We start from the raw sequence: 20,733 nt of genomic DNA, 5'->3' as shown, positions 1-20,733 counted from the left end.
GAAAAAAAAAAGAGAGAACAGAACATGTGATTCTTGACACACATTTACCCTGCTCTCTACTAATCCAGCAATTTAGCCTACTCAGATTATACGTAACTTTTCCTTCTGGGGCAGGGTGGTAGATGGGAGGAATGTGATGGTACATAAACTGGCTGGATGTGTATCCACTTGTGAAGGAAAAGAACGAAGTTAAGGAACTGACTTTATATACTCATCATTCCATATAAATTTTTAAGCTTTTGTGTCTAACATACTGCATAATATTTTAAATAATTATTGTAAAATAGGTATAATTAGCTATAATTTCTTCCTTACTTTTTTTTAATGCTCTGTAAATGGAACCATAGGTTTATTCTATTGCTTGAGTAGTACACAATTACACCATCACATATGTCTTCAAATATAATATGCTCTAAAGTATTAGAACATATATTAAAATATTTTTCAAAAAAATCTGCATTAACATACTTAAAGAAATTCTGTGTCAATCAGGGATAGAGAAAGTAAGTCACAGACACATAGAAAATAGAGGATCAGAGAGGATGATGACCACGATTTGGTCCTCTCAGAAAGATGGTAGCATCCAGTCATCACAGCTGTATGACATAGCCACTAAGATCACATAACTAATGAAAGTGAGGTCCCCATAAATCAGTTACCACTCAAAAGTTTATAAAACTAAGGATCAGGTTCTGAAGTAGAGTGAGCTTATCAAAAGGTACTTTCAGGGCTTCCCTGGTGGCGCAGTGGTTGAGAATCCGCCTGCTGATGCAGGGGACACGGGTTCGTGCCCCGGTCCGGGAAGATCCCACATGCCGCAGAGCGGCTGGGCCCTGAGCCATGGCCGCTGAGCCTGCGCGTCCGGAGCCTGTGCTCTGCAACGGGAGAGGCCACAGCAGTGAGAGGCCCGCGTACCGCAAAAAAAAAAAAAAAAAAAAGGTACTTTCATGGTACCTTTTGGTACCTGGAGGCTTAGTTTGGTACCTGGAGGCTTAGTTTGGGATCACTTTGTCTTCCCCAACTGACTCCCATTCATTTCACTGTGCTCATTCTTCAAACTAAGCTGGTCACTGATTCATCATCTCCTAGGGTTAGACTTCAGACATACCGTCAGGCACTAAACTTTGCCTAAATGCCTTGAAAGTGAAAAACGTGTTTGTCTACTAGACAAATGCATAGGACAGTCATTGTAGAATCATTTACAACAATGAAAAAAATAGGAAATTAAACAGTTTAATTACTTATAGTATTTAAATTTAATTACTTATAGTATTAAAAAGGTATGAAAAATAGTATTAAATACTATAATACTTATAGTATTATATATACTATAATACTTACAGTATACTTATAGTATATTATATATACTATAATACTTATAGTATTAAAAAGGTATGAAAAATAGTATTAAAAAGGTATGAAATTAAATACTATAAGTATTTAATTACTTATAGTATTTAAAAAGGTATGAACCTATTGAAATTGTTCTATATTTACTGACATAAAGATGTCCACTTTTACTGTTAAGTTAAAAAAACTATAAAACAGTACTATTATTAAAATATATACATTTATATACACATACTGCAGATACAGATATAGATACGTAAATCAATATAAAAACCTAGAATGTTATACATCTTATCTCTGGGATGTGGGGATTGATAATGTTAAATTAATTAAACAGGGAGGCCATTAGATTGAGGTGGCTCTAATGCAATGGCAGTCTACATTAGCAAACCAAAATCTAAGCCTCTAAATGCTTCAAGGTTACAAAAGCAAAATGCTAAGGAGAACCAATCACACACAGCCAACTAGGCTTTAAACTATAGCCAATCAGTAATTTCCTTACTTTGCTTCCACTTTCCCTGTATGTCTCTCCCCAGCTGCTGTCTGCAGAGTGTTCCTAACCACTTTGGGTTTGGTGCTGCCCTATCTGAATAAACTTTTGCTCAAGCAAACTCTTCATAATTTTAAATATATCTCAGTTTATCATTTAACAATAATTATTTTAATATTTTATGTTATCGTGTTCTCTAATTTTTCATTTTGTAAACATTGTACTATGTCCAAAATGGGAGGAAAAGGGGGTTGAAGGACACTCTTCACAACTACACATTTGACTTCCTCTTTTGGTTAGAGGCAAAGCAGGCAGATTATAGGACTCAACACTCTGGAGGGTATTTTGAGAAATCCATGTCAAGTTTTTCAACTGGCTTCTATGGCCATCTATGGAGATAAAGCTCAGTGTAGATTTATGAACAAGAAAAAACACTGAAACGGCCAACACAAGACTCGATTATCTCCTTCTAACCTCATCAAAGAGTGGTACTGAGAAATAATCAGGTTAAAGTACTTATGATTTTGATTTTGATGATGATGATGATGATGGTAGCATCATCATTATGCACTGAATCTCACATAATTCTTAAAACAAATTTAGGTAGATACTGTTATGTCTGTATTATGAATAAAGAAATGGAGGCTTAAAGGTGTTAAGACACTTTCCATCCCCCTGGTAGTCCATAAAGAACTGGAGCTGGGATGTGAATCAGTTTCCTGACTTTGAAGTCTGCGCTCTTAACTACTACACTCTAATGCATATATATAAATTATGACTTTAAATTTACTATCATGAAGTTGAGTTGCTTATTTCAAAACTGTGGATATTAAAGAAAATAGATTAAACACCGGATATATCTTTCACTCTGGTTTAACGATACATAATTCCCACAGTACTTTTCACTTCCAAATTTTTCTGAACGTGGAAAGAGAAGCTATAGCTTTCTATATAATTTGATTTTCACACAATTCTTATCAAATTTAAAAGAAGTCTTAAATCTTTACCGTATATAGTTAAGAACATATAGACACAGGGTTTCAATTTCCACCCTCTCAACCATGTCCCTTCTCCCTCTATCTCTTCCTCTCCCTCACATACACTGCCCCCCTCCCCTGACACACACACACACACACACACACACCCCCCATAAATTCTGCAGGAAAGAGAGAAAGCTGATATACTTTCATTCCTTGGAACTGAATAGCCACAGTGGAGCAAAGGATAGAATAGTATTGGCAGAGACCTGAGAGTGATGAGAGACCAATAACTCATGAATAACAAGTCTGCATTAATAGTTTTAATGACTATTCTAATGGTTTAATAGATGGCACTTTAACAGGATTTCTAGTATAGTCCTTCCGTAAGCTTGTCTTCAATAAATCTGTCATTACAAAGAACTGGGTTGCGTTACCACGTAACCATAGTTTACTGGATCTGGACACAAAAACATTATGGCAGTTGTCATCCTATATGACCATCCTCATCTCAAGTATTCTGTTAACTATTGTGAGAGAGACAACTCCATGCTCAAAATATAGGTTGTCAGTAAAAGAGGCATATTTATACTAAGGGGATGCAGTGGACATTAAACAAAACAGGATAGAAAGCTCACAATTATGTGTGTGAAGACAAAAGTAGAAACAATAACTGTAATCCAAACACATAGATGTGTGAACATTGACACTCTAAAGACTAGCTGGAGTTCTTTTTGAAATGGCTTATTGAATTCTTAGGATGATTAGTTTTTGAATGCCTGTAGCACCGTTTCTACATTTGTCTCATATTATCTTACACTGTCTTGTTTCCTGTACTGACTTAAAGTACTTTAGAGTCAAGGATTGCCATGTTGTGTTCCTCAGTGTGCGTGCCACCTCAACAAAAATGTTGAATTGGTTAAAATCTGTCCTGGTGAATGGCCCAAAATTCCAGCCCTTGGCTCCATTTTCCTCTGTCTTTGTCAGAGGTTCTCAATTCTGACCTCTTTAATACTGGAATACTTCTTGTCTGGAGAGAACTTTTGTTATCATTTCTGTTTTTTTTTTTTTTTTTTTTTTTTTAAAATCCTACCTTTCTTGCAAGGTGCAGCTTAAATCCCATGATTCTAATCCCTGCCTGCCTGGAGATCTCTCCCATGTACTTTCACATGCACCATCACCATACATTACACCGTGGCCCATTCGTTTGACAATTAGTTACGTTTAGCTTTGCTTCTTTTAAAATTGTTTAAATTCATTATTATAAATTACCTTTTCATGTAATAATTCCTTAGTTCTCCAACTCCCCTATAAGTTCCTGAATGAAATATAATTTACTATTTATCTTTGTAGTCTATAAAATGGATAGCCCAGGACAGGTGCAAGTAAAATATATTGATATAATTTTAACAATTTTAGATTTTTGTCTCTATTGCTGTGAAAGTCTTTTGAAATTGGGAAACTCGGTTCTTTTGTAATTACACTTTCATCCTGATTTATAATGCTGGGTCTTAAAAAGATATACAAAGATTTTGAACCTGAAAGTAACAGGCTGATGCCTTCTTCAGATTATCTTCCCCATCAAAGCTGAAAGCTGTAAATCCACTGACCTTACAGCAATCTATATTGATTATCAAGACTAGTGAAAATAACCCATTGGATAAGCTATGGTTCATAAAATTGCACAATTTAAACAAGGCCCATGGTACGTTAGAGGAATAAAAATATCCCTTTTCCTATCCAATGTTGGAAAAAGTTGAATAGATATACCCTTTCTAGGGGATATATATATACGTCTATTTAGAAGTAATGTTATTGTAAAAACAACTCCATTTTTTCAAAATTGAAAGTATTATCAATCAAGCTATTCAATAAATGTAAACATAGCTTTATTCTTGAAAAGAAAAATAATTATATATGTTTATTTAAAATGTCTGTCGTTTATTAAGAAAAAATATTATAGACTCTGCTTTTTATTACACAGCATAAATCTTATTTACTCCAATTTGAGGGTATGCTTTGATAATTTAACAAGATAGCAAACAAAATACAAAGAGCCTAAACAATGTTATAAATAGCAATAAGGGTAAAGTAACAAACATAAAGGATGTTTTCTAATAGATATACCCTCTTTTACAATACAGATATTTAAAATACAAGTAGGTTTTATAATAAGGGAAGTAAAAAGAAATTTATATGATACTTTAGTATCTCATACTACTTCCTGGAGGTATGTATTTCATCCCTTTAAGGAATTTTGGTTAAAATGATAACAAAACACTATGTTTGATAATTGTTCCTATTGCTTAAAGAAACATTAAAAATTCTGTCACAGAAACATAATAAAGAACAAATTCTGTTCCTTAATCTTATTTAAATAGATTCAAGTAACAGAATATGAGAAAAAGAAATATGTTTTCTCTAAAATGGGTCCACAAACCTAAAAGTTTAAAGGATTTATTTTTCAGCCCAAGGAATTAGCAAATACAGACTTTGAAGAATAGATTTTAGATAGCTCCTAGAACTCAAACTGGATTTCTAAATCCCTGAATTTATTGAACGTTAGAAAACCAAAAAAATCCCATCACTCCTCACATGGTGTTTATAACAAATATAGACATAGAGTATTCTGCCTATGCTCTCCTCTAAGAGTTTTATAGTATCTGGCCTTACATTTAGGTCTTTAATCTATTTTGAGTTTATTTTTGTGTACAGTGTTAGGGAGTGTTCTAATTTCATTCTTTTACATGTAGCTGTCCAGTTTTCCCAGCACCACTTATTGAAGAGGCTGTCTTTTCTCCATTGTCTAGTCTTGCCTCCTTTATCAAAGATAAGGTGACCATATGTGCGGGGGTTTATCTCTGGTCTTTCTATACTGTTCCATTGATCTATATTTCTGTTTTTGTGCCAGTACCATACTGTCTTGATTACTGTAGCTTTGTAGTATAGTCTGAAGTCCAGGAGCCTGATTCCTCCAGCTCTGCTTTTCCTTCTCAAGACTGCTTTGGCTATTGTGAATTTTTTTGTTCTAGTTCTGTGAAAAATGCCATTGGTAGTTTGATAGGGATGTAAATTGATACGGTCACTATGGAGAAAAGTATGGAGGTTCCTTAAAAAACTAAAAATAGAACTACCATATGACCCAGTAATCCCACTACTGGGCATATACCCTAAGAAAACCATAATTCAGAAAGAGTCATGTACCACAATGTTCACTGCAGCTCTATTTACAAAAGCCAGGACATGGAAGCAACTAAGTGTCCATCAACAGATGAATGGATAAAGATGTGGCACATATATACAATGGAATATTACTTAGCCATAAAAAGAAACGAAATTGAGTTATTTGTAGTGAGGTGGACGGACCTAGAGACTGTCATACAGAGTGAAGTAAGTCAGAAAGAGAAAAATACCGTATGCTAACACACATATGTGGAATCTAAAAAAAAAAAAAAAAATTCTGAAGAACCTAGGGGCAGGACAGGAATAAAGACGCAGACATAGAGAATGGACTTGAGGACATGGGGAGGGGAAGGGTAAGCTGGGACTAAGTGAGACAGTGGCATGGACATATATTCACTACCAAATGTAAAATAGACAGCTAGTGGGAAGCAGCCACATAGCACAGGGAGATCAGCTCGGTGCTTTGGGACCACCTAGAGGGGTGGGATGGGGGGTGGGAGGGAGACGCAAGAGGGAGGAGATATGGGGATTTATGTATATGTATAGCTGATTCACTTTGTTATACAGCAGAAACTAACACAACATGGTAAAGCAATTATACTCCATTAAAGATTTTTTAAAAAAACAAAACAAAAATAGACAAAAATCCAAGTTCTATTACATTGGAGTAAAACTCATAGCTGCATGTTATTGGAATCCTGACAAAATCCAGTTATTGTAGCTATGGCCTAATATTTGGCTAAAAAACTGAAGGAAACTTTACGCTCAAAATTCAAGGACAAGGATTATGTATTATTCATTTTTGTATCCCCTGAGCTTAGCAAAGTACCTGGTACATAGTAAGAACTCAGTAAATGTCTGTAGTATAAGATGAACTGAATATAAAGCTAGAAGAGGAAACAGACCTCTAAAGGAATGGGCATTCATGTGTTTAGACATTTTTTTTAGAGGTAGCCAATATTTTTAGAATTTGTCTTCCATTGCTCTCAGGGATATTTGGAAGAAATGAGCAGCTTTGTTTCACAGAGTTCATTTGTTTATTCTCTAAGGAAAACTATAATCCTCGGTTTGTGGCATCACAATTGTTTGCTGTGGGAATGATTATAGATCAAAAACAGAAAGATTATATCCCTTTTCAAGAGCAAATGAGTAGCAAGAACAGATGAAGTCTTAAGAAAACAGACATGTTCTTTTTATGCAAATATGTTTATGATAAAACTATAGAGAGATAAATACTGAAACTACTAGTCTTTGTGAAACTTGCTGGCAGATTTTTAGCTTTGAGGAAAGATGATTTCCCTGCCCAGAGTTGGCCTGGAGATATGAAAACTACAGATCATTTTTCTTTATAGACATAGAGAATAGGAAAAGTGAGTTCTGCAACCAGCATTCTTCTGCTGCTTTAGGTTATGCACAGGAATGGATGGCTTCCCTATCTGTGCAGAATCCCTGTCAGATAACCTTGATCTCCCGCACTGTCCTACTAATATATTGCCCAAGGGAGGTCCACCAAGGAAGCCAAAGGTTGATTGTCCACCTAGATAGAAGACCATTGCCCATGAGGTTGCCACCCGTCTGTTCCCATAGGACCTCTGCTGCAGTACAGTAATATTATAACCTAATGAAGCATCTCTATTCATGATTTGATAAATGATGTCCATCTTGATATTGTGTGACTATGCTTGGGAAAAGGGAGATGTGAAGAGCATACCATGTTCCTATTCATTTTTTACACTTATTCCTACATTCATTCCAGTAACATTCATCATGCTAGTCACGGGTAAATACCCCAATATTACCTGCTAGTCACAGGGATACCCCAATAAATATGATACATTCCCTGCCCTGAAAAAGCTCGATTCTAGTGGAAAACACACCAGTAAAACAATAGAGACTGTGATCCCTTGCTATACCATGGATTCAAGCACAGCGAAGAGTCAATCAAACTTGCCACATACACAGTGCCAGCCACCTGTCTCACCGTAATATTGGTCTTTTACTCAAGCTTTCCCCAGACTCTGACACTGGCATTTGCAAACAACTCCACAGAGCCAAGAGGTCCCTCTGTCAGGTGTTTAAACGTGTTGCAAACCAAAGAAGCATAAATCTTCATGAAAATGTAGGGGAAAAAAGCCTAGTGGTCTCCCTGATTCTTGATAATATATCCATTTAATATTCAAATATAAAGTATATCCAGTGAATTGTACACTTTAAAATGCTGTACTTTATAACACATGAATTCTATCTCAAAATAATGAAGAAAAATATACCAAATATATCACATAAATTTCCTTTTGGCCTAAAACCATCTTATTTCTTTCAATAAATAAAAGTCACCTCTTTTATCGCAAACCTTGATAGCTACCTAAATATCTAGTTCTTTTCATAATTTGGGTTCTCATATAGACAGCGAAACTTCTTTGTTGTTTCAAGTTAACCTGACTTTAACATGTATTACTACAGTTTTATTTTGAGAATATTTCTATTTACTTACTAGTGTATTTTTATTTAGGGAGTCTACCAGAAAAACATCAGCTGTTATATATAATGTTAGATGAGAAACTGGCTGAGTGACTTCAGCCATGTCTGTCTCTTAACCTCCAGGAAAATGTCATATCTTGAGTAAAACAACAGAGGTAGACTAGACTAGAAGATTTTGAAAATCCTCAAATATAATTCCCAGTGGAAACTTTATGACACTAGATTCAAACTTCTGAAACTTTCGGACAGTGTTCTGTTTTGTTTTTTAAGGTAATGGGAGACTCCTTGAGCTGTGACAGGAAGGATCAATATGGAAGGAATAGAAAAGAAACAAAAAGGGAAATCAATGCCCAGTTGCACAGCAACCTCCACCAACTCCAATGCTCAGGCAGAAACTTTTATTCTCCTCATGTCTCAACTGATGACAAGGAGGTCAATTAATTACCTTGGGCGGGGGGAGGAGACCAAGTTCTTCTACCATCGCTAATGCGGTACCCTAACTGCTCTTAATACAAGGGAGGAAGCATTTCACTGTTCATTAACTATACTCATTACGGTTTCTCAATCACTTCAGCCATGCCTGCACTCCTGAGTTACAGAACACGGATAGAAGAGATTTGACCTTAGCCTGCAGGGTTGGCGTGGGGCATGACCACAATGAGAAACAAAAAAACCAAAAGGGAAACCTGGCATCAGAACCTCCTCTATATAATATCTACTTTTAATCATGTTTTATAACAATCAGAGAAACAGAATTCTAGGGTTAGGGAGAATCATAAAAGGTCACTCAGTGCAATCATCGATCTGATGCCAAGCTTCTGCCTCATCAATCCAGCTCATTAACTTACAGGCCACTTGACATACTGTTCACTTTAGCAGAAACAAAAGTTGGAGCTAAAACAAACAGAACAGTAACAGTAAACCCTGAAGTGAATGGAAATACATATACGTAGGCAATGCGTTTGTACACTTTGCCGTCTTGAAATAGGGCAAACTTCTGATTGTGAAGTAACAGCTTCTATCTTTTTAATCATTCAGCTCCTATAAAAAATTAAATTGCAGGGGGCTTCCCTGGTGTCGCAGTGGTTGAGAGTCCGCCTGCTGATGCAGGGGACGCGGGTTCGTGCCCCGGTCCGGGAAGATCCCACATGCCGCAGAGCGGCTGGGCCCGTGAGCCATGGCCGCTGAGCCTGCGCGTCCGGAGCCTGTGCTCCGCGACGGGAGAGGCCACAACAGTGAGAGGCCCGCGTACCGCAAAAAAAAAAAAAAAAAAAAAAAAAAATTTAAATTGCAGAAACTTAAGATTTTGCATATATGGAAGAATGTTTTAAAAATCTTAAGGGTAAATGTCACTTTACATCATTTTAATAGACTTATGAAACTTAATTTACTGTAGTGAACAATTTTTCCTTTCATCGTGGGTTTTATCTAAATGATGCTGGAATTGAACTGGTGATAGACGAAGAAGAGAACATTTTGCTAGCATATTTCTTCACTTTTTTTTTTTTAATCTTCAGGATTTAAGAAGTAAGTAGACTCTTCTGCAGTTTAAAATGTCAAGACAAGAAGCAAATCAATACCTACTATCTTCTCTGAGAGTTAAGACTGGGTCTTTCTTTATACCTTCCAATCCTTCAAACATTCATTTCTGCTCCCTCTCTTCACTTTATTTGCCTAGTGAACTGGTCAAGATTGGAAGACAAATGCAGTCACTATTATATGGGAAAAGTTACAGAGTCAAGTTCGTCAGTTGATGATTTCTAGTCCAACTTACTGGATATAGCATTCTCTGTTCAACAAGGTTCGAGTTGGAGTGCTAGCTCTGCATTTTCAGGGATAAACAATAACTTCATCTTCAAACTTTCTAATTTTTAATAAAATAGAAATAAGAACACAGAGAGGGAGGCTGGTATGAGGTTTCTTATCCAAAGCAAACCAAGTCCTTTTTAGTTGTTGTTGTTCAAAGACTGTCCATGATATTGAAAAAGAGAAATAATATAATTATACCAATCAGAAATATGGGCCAATGTGCCTTATTTTGGATCAGAAAAAACAAGTAGTTTAATAGAAAGTGACATATAATTTGTTTCATTTTAAGACCATAATGAAAACTGTTGTGGAAGGAAATCAACCAGCAGAGGGAACTATTTATTGTGGTCCGTATATCACCCCGCCACCAAGCCATGTAGGTTCATTTCCAAGCTCTGCCACTTACTAGCTATGTGACAAGTTGGACAGGGTATTTAACTTTCCTGTAGTTCAGGTCAGTACCCTCTTCTGTAACATGGGACTACTAATAGTACCTATGTGGAAAGACTGAATGAGTTAATATATGTAATGTATTGTGAAGAGTGATGTAGTAACTGCTACACAAATGTTATCATTATCCTTGAAAGCACTTTTTAGACAGTGAAGCCCTATAGAAAGGCTAGATAAGATTATCATAATATTAAAATGTTGTGCAGCTTAATACCGTGGAAGAAGGTATAAAGAAATATTCTGCAAAACTGGCGGGGGGGGGTTGGGGGACAGGGAGAGGGGGAGAGTGAGAGAGAGGAGGGAGGGGAGGGTGAAGAGAAGAGAAAAGCAAGAATGAACTAACTCAGGGATCTCCATGAGCTGGAGTTTGGACGACTGATAACTACCCACCATTAAGGAGACTTACGCAGCAACTGAGAAATAATGCAGTTCTCATTATGCTGTATACATGAACTTGTCAGTTAAAAGCCAAATATTCCAATTGCCGCATCTGTGATGACTAAAAGACTAATGCTTCCCAAGGCGTTGCTAAATCCACAGGTTCATGTTCATGTAATGTCTTAATGCTTTTATCACTCTCCAGCATGGTGCTGTGCTCCACAACTGTTTTTCAAATAGAACGACAACCTGTTCAACCACAGTAGAAAAACCATGGCGAATAATAGTGCCACTACCATTTAGAGAAAGAAAGAAAGAGAGAGAAAAAGAGCGAGAAAGAGAGAGAGAGAAAGAAAGGACATCCCTTGCTCCAATCCTTTCCTGCAGCATTGTTAAAATTCTACCCAAAAGCTATACTCAAAAGTGATAAAAACCCAGATGCACTTATTTTTTTCCCGGGGCGTTTGCAGCTTTAGGATCAGAGGCAGGAAATCATTCCCATGACTTGAGCATACTTTTGAGATCACCTGGTGCAGACACCTCAGCATGTTGGCATCCACCTCACCTCTCCGCAGCAGCACCCTGACATTGCAGTGACAGGTACCGAACACATCGGGGTCCCCCGAATAAGTCAGGCCTCCTCTCATGTCCATGACTCTGCATGTGCATCTCCCTCGGCCTGAGGTCTTCCTTTTCTAGCAAACTTCAGTGACTTTTCAACTCAGATGCTCTTGGGAAAGCCTCACCTCCGTACCTGCCCCTTCCTAAGCTCCCTTCTCCCAGCACCACCCACCATGTTTTATGATTACTGGTTCCTTTTCTGTTTTTCCTAGGAGACTATGGACTCATCCGTGGCAAAGCTTATTTCTTGATCATTTTTTATTTTGCAGTAATGTTTGTCAAATAGACAAAGGCATTCAAACTGCTCCTTTTATAAAGAAGGAAACTGAGATGGGGGAGTTAAACAGCTTGTCTAGTGGCATTCAAATTCATGGCAGAGACAGGAGGACAGGTTCTACTCATCAGTGAAATTGAATCTTTCTGGATACTTAATGTGGATTTAATTTCCAGAAATTCCATTACGTATGAAATGTGAAAAGAACTTTGCAGACATCATAGCCATGCTCGGTCTTCATCTCCGCTCACCTTCTCCTAATTGCTTTCATAGAGCTTCTTTTTGGCAGAAGAAGGGAATATTATAGCAGATAAAATGAGCAGTGAAACAAATTCAGTGCTATTAAGTGACTAATAGGTAGGTCGTGAGTATTAAAGTTCACAACATTGTGGGCCACTTCTGTTTACTTCATGCTTGCTTCGTAAAGAAGCATAAAGGCAAGAGGCCAGGTGCCTGACATATATTCATCTTCCTAACAACCTTATGAGTAGATACTAATATTCTAATCTTAAATAAGAGAGAGCCAAGGCCACCAGAGGCGCAGTAACTGGTTCAGGGTCAAGCAGCACAGCTACTAATTGGCAGAGTTAAAATATGAACATTGTTTTCCCTGACTTCAAAGCTCGCTCCCGCATCTGCTATTGTAACCCTCTAAGTGCACACTTATCACTCTGGCCCTAAAACCCCAACTTCATTTTAAAATCAAAACAAAACTCAAAAAGTGGTCTCTTTTTTAGTTCTTGCTATCGTCTCTTTGAAGTTGAAAGCTTGCTTTGGAACTAGAGACACTTCAGGATTAATTGTTTCCTGAGAGCCTGGGGCTCCACATGGGAGCAGGTGGAAAGACAATTTGGACAATGTCCAGTGATGGTTAAGGGCCAATTAGTTATGGCAAACTTGTGTGAGAACAAGGATTGAGAAACAGAAAACTAAAGTTACATGAGATTCCCCCAAGATGCCGCTTTGCCTCCCAGAAGAAAAAATACAAAGCTCAAGTATTAAAGATATGGAGTTTAACCTTGGCAAGGAAAATGTTTGAGGTTTTTAAAAAGTGGGTCTAAGAACATTAAAGAAGTCCAAATAAAAATAAGCTTTGAAACTTGAGAGTTTGATTGCAGTTTGAGTTCTCACAGCTACAGAAGTGCAGAAAGAATAAAAGACTATAAACACACACACACCCTGGTTTTGGATGGAACATTACTTCTAAGGTGAGCTGCTGTGTCTTTGTGTGCTGCTAGATTTGTTTACAAGATGCAGAATGGCAGCCAGCCGGGAATGGACTCTCTGTGCCTTTATATCTTACTTGATGAGGCCGGCCTTAGCTACGAACAAAGAAAGCATCTTCTCAGACTGCCAGCTGGCAGGCCCATCTTTACTCTAAAAACCGTACTGGGAGTTTAATCAGTAGGTACGTTTGAGTTAAATCTGAGGGGTCTGCATTAAAATGCATTCACTTCTGTACTGTCCAAAGATAATGACAGTCTATTTTCTGAGAGAAACAGGTCTGAAAATAAGGCTTTAACTGCTGATAAATCAGGTGGGGATGAGAAGAGCAGCTCTTTTTACAGAAAGACACTGTTCTGTTCACTCCTGTTGTTCCTACTAGCAATTTTGAGCACAACAAAGAGTTTCCATGAACTGTAAATTTACTTAGAAACCAATCCAGACACACACTTTGGTTAATCATCTACTGAAGGCCCAGTGGTGAGCTTGTTGCCACGTGGCCAACAGCATACAGAGAGGCATAACATCTGACCAGGAGAAGCTTATATTCAAACACAGGAAATGAGTAGGATAAAAGAGAGGGCAACCTAGTGCTAATTGTGCTGGTTTAAACTAGCAAGTTTTCTTTTTTGCTTCTTTGACTTTTTGTTGTTGTTGTTGTTGTTGAACTGAGTTCACCAGAGCCCTAGGGGTCTGACCAATGACAGGGATGGGAAGAGGCCAGGGTTTCATTGATTCAAAGACATTTATTTTTTTCACATTTTCACGTCTCTGAAAGGAATGTGCATCTTAAAACTGATGGCATTTATTTGAGGAAATAGTACCTACTCAGACTACTGAGCACTTGTATCAGGGACTCTGCTGAACATTTCATATGTATTGATTTCTTTTTAGTTACCTATGAGGTAGGTACTATGATTACTTCCATTTTAGAGATAAAGTAAACTACAGAGAGGTTCAGTTATTTGCTTAAGGTCACACAGCTTGAGCCAAACAGCCTGACTCAAAGGCCTGTGTTCTTAGCCACTGTGCCATGCTACCCGCACTGTTAGCTCAGTGAGTACAAGGCCCTGAGTGGCATGCAGAGGAGTTTGGGCCCAATCTGAAGCAGGCCAACTGCCATGTTCTTAAGAAAGTAGATAATGACTCCCCTACTCTCACCCCCATTGCTACAGTATTCAGGATGTTCCACTTTCGAATAGTAAATTTTGCCATTCGTCCCCCCTGAAGGAAGGAAGTTTAACTTGGTTTATCTACCCCAGGTATGAAAAGGTTGTTACTACTTTTTATTTCATAAAATCATTCATTTTTTCATCTATTACACAAGCCACCATAATTTGTTCAAAACTAAAAAAAAAAAAAAAAAAACTCTTGTGACTCGTGTCAAAAAATATTTACAAATGGAGGCTTTTCCCTGGTCACTTCCACTCGTCAACTCCGCATAAAAGATGAAAATAGATCTCTGTCAGCCACCACTTTCTTACTTCAGAAAGACAGAGGAGTCACTTAGCAGAAAACTTCAGTGCATTGAAAGCTAGCCAAAAAGTCAGAGGGGTGTGCGTGTGTGTGTGTGTTTGGTTTCTTGTTTGCATCTCTGTGAGGCTCTAATGCATGTCCATTGTCATGAGTTTACACATAAATTATAAATTAGTTGAAAGCAGATATGACAAGTAATTTTGCCTTATGAATGCTTGGAGGTTTATAAAACATGAGCAACGAAGGCTTTCTGCCTATGAATGCACCCTGGCACACATACGTGGTCCGAAACATCGAGAGCCTTTTTCTAGGGAAAATAGAAATGTTTTCTTTTGTGGTCATTGCTTTGATGACAGACAATTTGTCCCTCTGTAGAGAAATATAACGTTTACCACTGGAAATGAAGAAACTGTCTATGGAGAAAAGAAATGTGTCCTTAGCATGTCGTAGAAAAACTACTGGTTTTCCCAGTGAAAATCATGCAACGCAAATTGGTTACTATGACATTTTCACAAAAAATTTTAGAATAAGTATTGATCTAGTTGAAGACTTAGGTTTCCGGACTCTATAATCAACACGTAGTAAGTAACAAACAGTAAAATATTTTGGTGTCTAGAGCAGGTGAGTTAAGGTACGGTGTTCTTCTAAGAACAAGAAGGCGTGAATTTGTGGCTTGGTTCAGCCTCATACTAGGTGTGTGAACCTGAGCAAGTCGCTCCTTTCTCAATCTCTTGTTCCCTACCTCTAAGATGAGAAGGTTAAACTACATGATCTCTGAGGTCTGTTCCAGCTCTAAACATTTAAAAACAGGATCGAAGCAATGTTTTTTAATGTCTCTATATATCTTAGCACTGTCTTGATACACGTCATTATTCATGAGGAAGTAATATATCTTTTTCCTTTACCTGTCTCACCAGTATTGTGAAGATTTTAGCTTATTAGACAAAGGTGCCACATACATGCTGTCATTAAAATGGAAAGACAGGGCACTGTTATCTGGAATGTTTCAGATAAGAGACTCACTATCGACTGTACGGACTGGAGACGTGAGAGTGTTGCCATGAGTACAGGAAGAAACTCTCAGCACATTAGGATGCTAAATGCTGGAGGCACACGGGGGCTGAGATTAAAGATAAGAGACTTCCCACAGATGGCAGCAAAGACACTGGGACCGGACTTTGTGGTGGGAACAAAATAGGTCAAAGGTATCCTTCTGATAGGCCTTCTGTGAACCACAGCTTCTCGCCCTTCTCCGATTGCAACAAAAAAACTGATCTTCAGAGTAGCTGAGTTTTACTTTATTTTATTTATTTAATTGAAGTATAGTTGACTTACAATGTTGTGTTAGTTTTCCTGGTGTACGGCAAAGAATATATATATTCTTTTTCAGATTCCTTTCCATTATAGTTTACTACCAGATACCAGATATAGTAGTAGTTAAAAAAAATATATATATATATATGTGTGTGTGTGTGTGTGTATATATATATATATATATATATGTTTAAGATAATACCACTAAAAAGAGCTAGTGATGACAGATTTGAAACTAGATGTTTGATAACTATTCATGTCTGTCTAACTGCCATGGCAGGATGGACTGTGGTCCAGAAAGAAATTTGTAAGTCAGCTGTTAGGAAGCTGGAAGAAAATTTGCTGTTGTAACTGTTTAAAAGGGGGATTATTTTCTCAACGTAGAAAATAAAGGTATAAAATCTATAATGTACCTGAAGTACATTGTCCACCTGACAAAATGCTTCTTACTCCTGTTCTTCCAAGTTATACTCTCAGTACTACCTTTTCTTCAGTACCTTTACTGAGTCCCAACAGCATTGCCTTAGTACTTAGGATTAGCTTCTAGATGGTCTTCTTAGTATTTTTGGGGGGTGGGGCACAGGGTATATATCTAAGTTTGCCTTCTAGACATCCTGGAAATAAAGGTTTCTTATAAGTTTTACATTCCTCTCAGCACTTAGCACGGTGCTTTTCCACGGCAGTATCGTGGATAATTATTGGTTCCTCCTCCAGCTCAGAAATAACTTTGCTCTCTTCAATCCAAGGAAGGAACCAGATATATAGGGATGGGCTGTTAGCGGCTATGTCCTAATGTGTGTCTTCACAACCCAATGAGTCAATTGAAGTTTAGAGTTTGTTCTGTGGCATTTGGAATTTGACTGACAAGAAGAATTGTCTCTTTCTTTAGGGGGACTCTATGTAAAAGAAAATATGATCAAAGGATATATTTTCTGTACGTGGGTGGGAGAAACAGAAGAAGCTGGCCTGTACAGGGGAAAGAATAGAGCAGCCCAGGGAAAAACACAAAGATGAGAGTTTCAGAGAGGGTGTTGGAAAATCTCTACAGTCCTCCAGTTTCAGATAACAGTTCTTTTTTAAATTTTTAAAATTTTTTCTTGAAGTATAGTTGGTTTACAATGTTGTGTTAGTTTCTGGTGTACAGCAAAGTGATTCAGTTCCCTCTCTCTCTCTTTCTTTTTATAGATTTGTTTCCAACATAGATTATTAAAAGATATTTGAATATAGTTCCCTGTGCTATACAGTAGGACCTTGTTGTTTATCTATTTTATTTATAGTAGTGTGTATCTGTTAATCCTAAGCTTCTAATTTAGGCCCCCCTCCTTCCCCTTTGGTAAGCATAAGTTTTCTACGTTTGTTTCTGTTCTGTAAATAAATTCATTTGTAATGTTTTTTAGATTCCACATATAAGTGATATCAAATGATATTTGTGTTTCTCTGTCTCACTTACTTTAGATAACAGCTCTTGAAGCATACCTGCATGGGTAGCCTTTGGCTCTATATAAATAAATCAATACATTTATAATAGATAATAGATAAAACAAACGACCCTTTATTTTCCATGAAGCAAACTCTAGGGGCTGTGGTTACTTATAGCCAATCTGATATAAATAGGATTCCTGTATATGATGTTGATAATGATAATGCTGACTGTGATGCCTGTCAAACAAATCTCATACACAGATATATTTGCCATCTTAGGAAATGGTGAAATGAAGATCAGAGGGTCGTGTGTGTGTGTGATTGGAGGGTGACACACACACACAATATTATTCAACCTTAAAGAAAATTCAGCCATTTGTAACAACATGGATGGACTTTGAGGGCATGGGCATCATGCTAAATGCAATAAGCCAGATAGACAAATACTGTATGACCTCACTTACGTGGAATCTGAAAAAAAAATTTTTGTTTTAGAAATAGAGAACAGATTGGTGGTTGCCAGAGGCATCGGGTGGAGGATGGCAGAAATGAGTGAAGGTGGTCAAAAGCTTCCATTTTACAGTTGACCCTTGAGCAATGCAGGAGTTAATACATGTACAATTTGTAGTTGGCATTTACTATTGAAAAATATCCATGTATAAGTGGATTCGTGCAGTTCAAATCCATGCTGTTCAAGGGTTAACTGTATAAGATAAGTCCTGGGGATGTAATATACAACATGGTGACTATGGTTAACAATAATGTATATTTGAAAGTTGCTAAGAGTAGATCTTAAGAGGTCTTGTCACAAGAAAAAAAGTTTGTAGCTATATGAGGTGACAGATTGTAACTAAATTTATTGTGGTAATCATTTTGCAATATACACATATATCAAATCATTATATCATATGACTTAAACTAATACAATGTTAAATTTCAATTATGTCTCAATAAAACTGGGGAAAAAGAAATAAAATGGGCATTTCTAATTGCCATGGCTGAACTACTGAACCAGCGTTTCTGAAGTTCGGACCAGGAATTTGGATTTTAATTAGGCTTCCAAATGATCCATATATAGGCATTGGCTAAGAGTTTATTTGGCAAGACCTACACAACTATTATGAATCAGTCTAAACATTCACCGGCCTGATGTACTGACTTTGACAGTGATGCCACATTTAAGGAGGACTTTGTTCCCTGCATTCTAGATGCCATCCTCAAATTCTGGACTTAAATTCTAGTAGGACTGGGCAGTTGCACTGCAGAAAATAAAAGCCTAAAGTAATTGTAAAGACCTTCAGGATGCAGTTATACTAATTTCTCAGGTTCCTTCTTCCAGCTGTCATTGAATCCGATGTCTGAGACCAATTTTCTTTACAGTAAAGGAAGTCTCTCACATGATCTAATAATACTGTGCTATAATTTAAGCCTACTTCCTCCTATCCTGACCTCAGGATCAGTGCAAACAGGTTTCATGCCTTGAACTTCTGCTTTAGTCTTAGAATCAAAGTAACAAATTTAGCTTTACCCATCTTGAGAGGTCTGAGTAAACATTAATCCATAGTGATTATGCCAAAATAATTACATGTTTGAAAAGAATGACTTGTGTTTGTTTTCTCCATTTTCTTCACTGAAAACCAATGAAAAATCTATTCAAATTTATATGGAGATAATATGCAAAAAAAAATTTTTTTTCAATGTGTTGCTTATGGCCTAAAATATTATGTAGAGGTCTTTATCATATTATCACAGATGAATACATCACTTAAATATCCCCTTCATGGCTGTTAAGGCACCATAGAGTCAATTCATGCCCAGGGAGCTTTAATCACAGATCATCGTTGTGATAAATGGTAGTCAGTGTGGGCTATCATGTCAACGGCTACTGGGGGAGTTCTTAATGGGAATGCTGCCAGCATGCCGTTCGTAACTACTTTCAAGGAGCACTTCTAATCTAATGGCTAAATGAGTATCATTAGTGTGTCTTTACATGTAGCATTTCTGGAGAAATTCCATATTTAAAGGAGGCCGGTTATTGTAGTCAACGCATACAACTGAGATTGCCTGAATGATGCAAATACTGTCAGTGGTATTGACAATTAATAGCTTATTAACAGGTTGAGCTATCGAGTTTTATTTTTTTTGGTGACCCATCATATCACACACAGCGAAACACTAAGCATGACAGTAACAACACTCAGGATAACAATAAAGAGGAGGTTGGAGGAGTGAAAGATTCTGGTTGGTGAAAACTAACACACTCAGCTAAGAGTTTTTACGTTGCCCCAAATGGCATTCATCACATGCCTTGTTTTCTTTTTAAAACTCAAATTTCAGCCTCAAGCCTCAAACCAGAAACTATTTTAAAGAATACTGCATAATTTAAAAAGAGCCTTTATGACTAAGAGGAAGAACAGGAAAGAAATAAGAAGCAGCCCGTTTAGAAAATAAAGACAATTCACAATCCAATGTGTTTCCTAAAATTGAAAACGTTCTCTTAAATGCTTAGAACAGAATACAGGAAAATGTAACTCAACCAATGAGCAAACAAACAAAATCTCCTTTGCGTTCTATCAAATATTTGACAAAGATGCTGGAGTGTGTAAACTGCATAAAAGGTTACCAGCTCTTGAAGGTGCAGAAGGTACACGGGGCTACAGATAGGTTTTGCTTAGCCAGCACAATAATTTAAATAATCAAAATCTGAAATGTTTAAAGACTTTAGAAAGTCCATGCAAATATCCAGACTGCCGCAGGCACCACTGCGCCACGTTCTCTTACATGGAGCTTCTTCACATAGTTGATATCCCTCTAGCCACTTGAGGTTAGGGCTCCTCTTACGGTTTTCTACCCGAATATGACAGGGCAAAATGTTAGAGCTGCTAGGGACTGAGAGGTGTCTAGTCCATCAGCCTCATTTCAGGTTGATAAAGCAGAAACCAAGGGATGTAACAAGGATGTGTTTTAAGACTCCCGTTAAGTAAATCAGAAACTCTTTATGGTAGAATTTGAACTGTTCCAAACAGTTTTGTTATTTGGCACAATTAGAAGACTTTAGTTGGACATGTTAATCTTACGCTAAGTTAAACTTGATCTAAAAGATAAATGATCATTTAGTTATGAATAATCCATGGACTGGTTTCACTATGGGTCCCGGTTTCTGAGAAATACCATAAATATCCAGTTTTACAACTTTCTGCTTGATAAATGCCACAATATCCAAATACCCAGACATAAACAACAATTTTTTATTCACGTTCATCAAGGATTCACACAAAACCTTC

General features: G+C 37.2%; 1 protein-coding gene across 24 annotated transcripts in view; it reads right to left on the bottom strand.

The window, feature by feature from the left end:
- PTPRD (protein tyrosine phosphatase receptor type D) overlaps positions 1-20,733 on the bottom strand; it is a 2,143,853-nt gene that overhangs the window by 92,189 nt on the left and 2,030,931 nt on the right. The window lies entirely within an intron of this gene.

This window comes from Orcinus orca, chromosome 6 (genome assembly GCF_937001465.1).
Source record: "Orcinus orca chromosome 6, mOrcOrc1.1, whole genome shotgun sequence".
Lineage (NCBI taxonomy): Eukaryota > Metazoa > Chordata > Mammalia > Artiodactyla > Delphinidae > Orcinus > Orcinus orca.
Note: the sequence above shows the minus strand (reverse complement) of the source record. Positions and strands in the feature narration are given on the sequence as shown.